At 31.6% G+C, this 8,973-nt stretch overlaps 1 non-coding gene across 1 annotated transcript; it reads left to right on the top strand.

Annotated features, from left to right (window-relative positions):
• Window positions 1-8,654: 8,654 nt before the first annotated feature.
• On the top strand, window positions 8,655-8,736 carry TRNAS-GCU (transfer RNA serine (anticodon GCU)). Its single transcript has one exon. It is a non-coding gene; the product is annotated as a tRNA-Ser (tRNA).
• The last annotated feature ends 237 nt before the right edge of the window (window positions 8,737-8,973 follow it).

Here is an 8,973-nt window from a genome sequence, read left to right on the forward strand (position 1 = left end):
TTTAAGTGCTTTGGTTGAAATTGCTAAAATGAAATATAGAGATTTAGCCTCGGTCGGGTCGAGGAGAACGTGGTTCCTCCTTTACATTATGTATGTATGAAAATAATGCAAAAGAAATAAGAATTTCACCTCGGCATCGGCCGCAATTTCTTTGGATTGAGGAGGGCAAAACTTCCTCCCTTTACATTATTTATATATGAAATTAATAATATAAAAGAAATAAGATCTCGCCTCGGCCTCAGCCACAAATTTCTTTGGGCCAAGGTGGACATAGCTTCCCTGTTTATATTGTTTACGTGTGAAATTAATAATTTAAAAGAAATAAGAAACTCATCTCGGCCTCGACCATAAATTCCTTGGGCTGAAGAGGGCATAACTTTCCCCTTTATGTTATTTAAGTATGAAATTAATAATGTAAAGGAAATAGGAAACTCAACTCGACCTTGGCCACAAATTCCTTGGGTCGAGGAGGGTATAGTTTGCCCTTTTTCATTGTTTACGTAATTAATAATGTAAAAGAGATAAAAAGAAAAAACTTGTCTCGACCTTGACCACAAATTCCTTGGGCCGATGAGGGCATAGTTTCCTCTTCTATGTTATTCACGCATTTAATAATGTATAAGACATAGGAAGCTTGCCTCGACCTCGACCAAAATTTACTTGAGTCGAGGAGGGCATAATCTCTCCTTCAACGTTGTTTTTATCATGCGTAAGCAATAAATAGATTTAGAGAAGTAAAACGCTAATCTGAATTTTGGCCTCATCCTTACTTTTAAAGGCTAAGAAGGGGATAAATTTCTTTAGTTTCAATCTGCCCTTTTCTTTGGCCACAAAAGCCAAAGAGGGCACAAATTTTGTCAATTCCAATTTGGTCTCATCCTCGACCATCGAGGCCAAAGAGGGCACAAAATCTCGTGAGTTTTAATTTGGCCTCTTCCTTGGCCTTGCTAAGGAAGACGCAAATTTCTTCAGTTTTAATTTGGCTTATTCCTTGGTCACCAAGTCTAAGAAGGACACAAATTTCTTCGATTCTAATTTGGCCTCATCCTCAGCCACTGATAGCTTTAAAAAAGAGCTATAATTTCTAGCTTAATTTAGACTTGTTAATGGGTTTTTAATGTTAAATATGCTATTTTGTAGGTATTGAGTAACCAAGAGGTAGAATTGACCATTTGATGAGAAACGAGGTTAATTTGAAGTAATTTGGAGGTAATTTAAGCATCCGAGCTTCAAAGGAAAGGAAATAACCAAACTGCCCCTGATTAAAGCGTCGCAACGCTCATACATGCTTAAGTGCAACACTTGCACAATGCTAAATGGCAGAAGTTGAGGATGTAGGGCAGCGTCACAATGTTACCCTGGCATTGCAACGTTGTGATGATTAACGGAATGCCAATGCATTTGTGCTCACGTGTCTGTCGTAAGCAAACGTCACAACAGCATTGTGATGCCACTCCATCGCTTAAGGGCTGGATTAAAAAGAGCATTGCAACCTCTTCCGCGTCGCAATGCTATGACTGTAATTTAAATATGTTCTTTCCGAATTAGGTAAGGGGAGGGAGGAGAGTTAGGCCATCTTTGACAGCTAGTTGCTCGGTTTTGGTCATTCTAGACCAAAACTTATGAGATTTCCTTTCCTTTTGAGTTGTATTTGTAAATCTTGGCATCCTGAGTCGAATTCAATGAATGATTGAAGACCACAACATTGATTTTTTAGGTTTGTAGGGATTTTCTTGAATTCTTTGAGATTTCTTATGGATTTTTGATTGGATGTTTCTGTTTCTTCATGATTTCCATTCTTTGAATTAATTTCTTGTACAAGCATATAGGATTGATGAACTGAGGACTTGACTACTTGTATGTTTGTTTTTGCTGTGTGTTTTTTATGTCTGTAAATGCATTGAAAGCATGCTTAATTCAGTAGCAACAGGTTTTAGTTTGATTTATGGCATGATGTCTAGGCTATCTAGGATCACCTAATTGATAACAAAACCTAAAGATTAAAATGCATTAGGATAGATTTGGTCATTCTTGCTTAATGTCTTAATCAATCCAAGAACGTAATGCAATTAACTAAGTAAATTGCCTTTATAACGAGCTTAGTTAATTTAGGGATTAACGACATGTTGGTTTTCATTAGGGAGTTTGTATGGGTTGTCCCTACATTTGATTAGACTCAAGAAATAGTTAATTCAAGCTGTTTTCATAATTAATCGATGATTAGATTCATTGAAAACCCTACAACTCTAAACCGACAAAGGTAATCTTGTGTTCAATCTCTTATTTCTCAATCTATCTTACTTTTTCGCACTTTAATTTTCGCATTTAGTTTTCCTGCCAATCAAAATCAAAACCCTCATTTTTATCGCTTTCCATAGTAAAATTTAGCTTAGGTGAGATTAAATCCTGACCTCCATGTGGTTCGACTCTATACTTGACGCTTATGTTACTTGCTATCATAAAAAGTAGGTTTCACCAATATAAAAATATTTTTTTGTTTCAGTTTGCAGTTAAATTAACGACATCGATTTTTGTAATCAAACAAAATAAAGGTCAAAGAGGGTACAAATCTCTATAATTCTATTTTGGCCTCTTCCTCGGCCACCAAGGCCAAGGAGGACACAAATCTTTTTAGTTTCAGTTTGACCTCTTCCTCGACCACTAAGGGCAAGGAAGACACAAATTTCTTTAGTTTTAATTTGTCTTCCTTGGTCACCAAGGACAAGGAGGGCACAAATTTCTTTAATTTTAATTTGGTCTCTTCCTCGGCCACTAAGGCCAAAAAGGGCATAAATCTCTTCTTGAACCTTCAGAGGCTCAACTTTCCATGGGTGAGCCTTGGATTCCACCTCGGCCTCTTCCTTCATATGTCGTTTCTTTGTCATTAGTTTTCTTAGGTCAGTCTACAGAGTTATTTGATTTTCCATTCTACAATCTTCAATTCCACCTCGACTTAGCCTCGTTGGTGTTTTGCTCGACCTTAATCTCTCTATGGATGACACCGAATTCTTTTCAAGATCCATGATTTTCTTCTCTTCCTCTTCCCTTAGAGTCTGAGGCCAAGGCGGGAGTTTTGAATAAATTGATCGGATTTTAACTTTTTTGGGTTGCCTCTCTTGTTCAGAATTGCTACTTTGGCTTCATTCTTCCCTTATTCACGGATGTATTACAGATTCTTTGCAGATTACATGCATTCCCCATAAACAGGGCCAATTGTTGATGGAAAAATCTAGTAAGTGAATTCACCTGACTTTCACGTATTGCGAACGGTAAATTTATAATTTGGAGAAAAGGTCACTTGCAAAACAAATAAATTCACACATCGATATGCACAGATACTCCAATGCTTAAGTTAATATTTTGCATAAAGGTCAAGGCAAGTAGTTTTTAGGGAGAAGTTGAACTTGTTATATTTTACGTTCTAAAACTCGTAGATAGAAAAAGTAAATAATTGATTGTCATTAATAAAGAGTTATCGACGTTATTTCAATAAGTGTTATTGCTTGTGTTAAATTTGTTTTGTCTTAATAACCCAAAATCCAATAAAACTAACATCCTAGGCTATTTTATGAGTCTTGAACTATATGTGGAGACATATAGGGATCAATATTCAAGATACAGCTTAAATGGTCTATGGTATAGGGATAAGATTGGGTACCTTATCCTAATGAAACTATGGATACAACCCACTTTGTATTTGGTACAAACGTAGTGATCCAACGCATTTGTGTAGTCAACATGCGACTGCGGGTATCCTATGCAATGAGTTTGCATAAGACTGGACCGTGAAATAGTAACCACTAGATGTAACTCCACTGGCTAGTTAGGTTTATATATCCTGAGTCAATTATGAACTCCTGTTCACGAGGGATTGTCCTTTGATTTGTATGAGTGAGAATGGCTAGTTCGCCGACTCAATAAGCCTACAATTTTATAGACAAGACCGAGTGAGGAGGTAGAAACATAATAATACAAGATAAGATTTTATTCCTTTCCGACAATAGGGTAAGTAGATGAGTGTTCCCTTAAGTGGTATTTCCGAGACTTGAACAAAGGGTCCTACCCTCTCACTGGCCTGAGAGGGGTTTCTATTTAATGGTTGGACCATAAACAGGTTGTTCATTAGAGAAGCACTGGTACTTAAGGATAAAGAAGTAATCCAGGGGTAAAATGGAAATTTTGACCCAACTGGTATTACGAACACTTGTGAAAGACTAACTTGTTGTTATTGGTCTATATCTGTGGACACATAAATTTATCTGTATTGAGAAGAATGCAACTGTGGATCTTTAGTGTAATGTACCCACAGTTAACGAATATTGATCAATGAGGTTAATGAGTTTAGCCAATTAATCTCATATCATTGGAGCTTCTGATCTGTAAGTCCATGAGGTCCCCTTCTTAGCTGTAAAGGGAATTGAGGTAATTACGTCTTGAATAGAGTTTGAAATGTTCAAATTCACTTAGGGAAATGTATAATGATACATTATAAAATAAAGTTTATATTTTTATTAAACTTTATAATATAAATTTAATTTTAGATATGATTCAAAAATAATTTTTGAGAGAATTAAATATTTGAAAGAGTCAAATATTAAATTAATATGAATTGGATTCATATTAAAACTATAAATTAATATTATGTGTATTTGATGCACAATAAAACTATAGGTTATGAGAGAAATACAATTGAATATGATTCACATGTAGGCTAAATAAAATATGTGATATTTAATTTGGTAATTAATTAATTCTGATGTCGCAGCTTTACAATGCTGCACTCATCGTTGCAACGCTACGACATGTGTGACGCAAGGGTTTGCGTTGTGCGCAGATCAACTGCGGTTCATGATGACTCGATTTGGCTCGGTTGGTTCATGGTGGTTTGGTCCAATTTTGTATTGGGTTGGCTTGGTTCGTGGTTTTGGGGTCCGGTTCGAAGTGGTTCGAGTTGGTTTGGTCCGGTTTTGGAGCGACAGAAGCTGTTTTAAGATAAATTTATAAAATTATTGTAATTTATTGCTTTATTTTATCCTAAGGGCCAAATTACTGATTCATTTGCTATTTAAATGCTTTCTAGATGTCATTTAGATAAATCCCACCATAGGTTAAGTATGTTCATGTATTTTAATATATTATAAAAATTATAATGTATGGTATTAATGCATGATATATATAATTTCATGAGTTATTTAATATATTTTGATTTGTTAAATATATGAAATTGAAAAAACATGATGCATGACATTACTTAGGTAAATATAAAGGATTATATTTATTAATGTTTTGTGTATGTTTGGTTGATTTTCATGAATTGTTTAATATAAATGTTATATTGATAAAGTTGAAAATAAATTTGCATTGAGCATGACACATCCATAGTTTAATATAATTGTTATATTAAAGTCATGGAATGCATGTAATATGGTTTTCTTATTAATTAGAATTTGATTGTTAATTAATTAAACCATAAAAAAGTGATTATAGGGTTAATAATTATTTTTGTAATAGTTATAAAATTAATTTTTAGTAACCGTTAACCTATAATGGATAGGGTTTCTTAGGATAATATTCAATAATTGCCTTTCCTTACATTAGTCTGTTGAAGCGTACCTTTGGGATCTAAAAATGGTAGAATCACATTTGTGGGATGAATTAAGCTAGTTAATAAATCCTTAACCGAAAAATGGTAGTTAAGAGTTATAGGAATAAGAGTTATTCTAGTATTAGTAATTAGCTGAGATTGTCTCAATTCAGGAGAGGGTAGTTGGTCACCCTTTGTTAGTTGTTGCTCTAAATCTCTAAAATATTGTTGAAAAAACTAAATCAATACCCAAATAATAATTATTGTAATTCCCTAAACTCTTTTGAGCCCAACTTTGTTTTCCTCTATCTGTTTGAATTCTCATGGGTCTGCTTCTAGTCGGTCTCAAGTCCGTTTTCAAGGCTAGGTAAGTCTCTTGGTTCTTTCATTACCTTTGATTTTTTACTGGTCCGAAATACCCAAGTAATAATGAAACTAAACTGAAACCATGAAATTAAAAATAAAAAAAAAATAAAAAAGGAAAGGAAAAGGAAAAAAAAAAGCCTGAACGATAAGAATTAACTTTGAAATTTAGCTTATTTTGAATAAAATTTGAATCTTTCTTTAGTTTTCCATGTTTTAAAACATTTTCATGTGGGTTTCTTCTTCTTATTATTATTTTCGAAAACATATTTTCCACATTGTTGAAATTATAGAAGCATCTAAATAATTTAATCGAGATTTCAAATTCATTTAAAAGTTCTAAACTGACTTTAAATATTTATCAATCTTTCTTCCTCCCTCCTCAAATTCCTTAATCGTAAACATAATGAAAATAAAGATAAAAAATCATAGTAAAATTATTATGTGAATATCAATAATATAGATTTATAGACGTGCGTAATAATTATTGAGTTGGTTTCATCAATTTTTCTTACCTTTGACCGTCACCAAGATCTTATTATTATTTTAAAATATCATGATCCTATTATATTAGATAAATTTCAACTAAAAACTAAAATAAATATATATACCTTTTAAGAAAATATTTACCTTCTAATTTCCAATTGAAAATGTAATTAACTTCAAATGTCACAGAGACAAAAGTATGAAAATCAAGTGAATAATTTAGTGAAAAATTCCAAGTTGGTAAGTTTAATTTTTCCCCCCCCCCCAAAATAACTTTTCTTTTGTGAGTAATTTGAAAAATTAATTATGGTGATGGTTGCAATTATACGTTCAAACTTTCAATCGAAAAAAGTTGGGTCTCTAAACTTATATACAAAAACCCTCAAGCTTATAATAATGGTAGAAATTGGATCCCTAAATGATAAAAGTTGAATCTTCAAACTTATACAAATATTAAAATTTATATAATTATGTAAGTTTTGAAGGTCTAATTTAACCCCATTTTAACACTTATATAAGTTTTAGGGTTCAATTTTTTAAATTGAAAGTTTAAAAGTATAATTATAATTACCACCATATTTTAGAGATAATTTTTGTAATTTGTCCCATTTTTTTTATATATAAAAAATTTAGTTTCATTTTAGAGTTTAGACTTATATAGTTATATTTGAAAGACATTTATTGCATTTACTGTCGAGTTTAGAAACGAGTGTCCATTTGTTAAATGTAATATAAAAAAATTAAGAATGCGATAAATGTCTTTAAATATTATGCTCGCTCTCTTATGCTTTCTCTAACATAAGGTAGAAATTACTATTACAAAATTAGGCTTTATTAAAGCAAAAATTAATAAAGAAACATTTGGGTGTGTGGTTGTTATAAGCTTTATTTAAAAAAAAAATATTGATCTAAGTATATTTCAATGGATAAGAAATAACTTATTATGCCAAATGTTAATATTCATTCCTCATCCTTACATCCTTGAATTAGAAGTAGAAAAAAAAAGTTACTTAATGAATTTAAAATATAAACCAGAAACTAAAACTTACATATAATTATAATTTAAATTAAAGGACGATTATGCCAATCGACTGTTACATTATATTCACTCATTGTATTGTTGCAATCTCTGTCTTTCAACTCATTCTTATAATTATAAAACTAAATTGTTATAGATCATTTTGTTTCATGAAGATATTTTTATTGTAAATTTTCGTGTGTATATTTTTATAAAATAATGAAACTTTAAAGATTAAAGTTCAATTTACAACAATCATAGCAAATTTCGAAAAAGATTGGAGTTTTAGCACTTACTTATCATTACCTAAAACGACTTCCCACTTTGCTCAACACCACAATATCTTTAAAGCCTAATGTGAAGAAGAAGAAGAAGAAGAAAAAAAAAAAAAACTCAATGAGAGCTAAAGAGAGAAATTCTTAGAAGCCCCCTACCGGATTGTATCGATGGCGACGTTGAAGATTCGATACAGAAAATAGTTGAAGGAGCAGTGAAGTACGAGCAACGACGATGGCAAATAGGATTTGTGAAGGAGAGACAACCAGAGTGAGAAAATAGAGAGAGAAAAGAATGAAAAACCCAAACCTACCCCACTTACCGACGAAGACGAGGGTAGTGGCAATGTGAATGTTGAGCCAATGGTAATCCAATAGGGAGAAATGGAATCGAGATATGGTGAACTATCTTCATGTGATTTCACTTAAATCAGCTTAATATAATCTAATAAAATTTCTCCTGCAAAAATCCTACCAAATCAATTAAAAAAAATATCATGCAATTCTTCTTAAATAAATGAAGAAAAATAAAGGAAGATGAAAAACAACTCAAATTAAAGAAATATCGAAATTATTCATTAAGCATTTATATCTAATATTATTTTAATTTATAAATTGTATACGCTTCAAAATTTTATTTAAAATAAATTTTAATAGAAGGTTAAAATTAATTCATTGCATAATAAGATTGAAATTGTGAATCTATGATACAACTTTAATAATAAAGTATAAACTGATTTGTTCCCTAAACTTTTTAAATTAAAGTTTGAAAACTTGAACTTTAAAAAAATTAGACGGGCAAAAATTTAAAACTCTGCTTTTGTAACTTTTCGGAATTTAAAATTATTCAAAAATGAAAACCCAAAAAAAGAAAAAGAAAAACATCTAATTTTATTTAAAAAGATTTTGTGAAGCTTTTATGTCAATAGTCGCTTTGGCCGAGTGGTTAAGGCGTGTGCCTGCTAAGTACATGGGGTTTCCCCGCGAGAGTTCGAATCTCTCAGGTGACGTTTTCTTTATTATTTTTTTTTTCTTCTTATTTTCCTTTTTTTGTTCTTCCTCCGCCACTTCTTTTTTCTTTTTTCTTTTCTTTTTTTTTTTTTTTTAATAATTTGATTTAGTTTTGCAATCAGTTTTATCCTCTTTTTTACTCTTAAAAACTGAAATGCATTCATGTAACTCATTTTTGCCCTCAATTTGCATAATTTTTTTTTAAAGATAAATATTTAGAGTTGTATCAATTTAAA

The sequence above is a fragment of the Benincasa hispida genome, chromosome 2 (assembly GCF_027475165.1).
Source record: "Benincasa hispida cultivar pf3 chromosome 2, pf3_genome.v1.1, whole genome shotgun sequence".
NCBI lineage: Eukaryota > Viridiplantae > Streptophyta > Magnoliopsida > Cucurbitales > Cucurbitaceae > Benincasa > Benincasa hispida.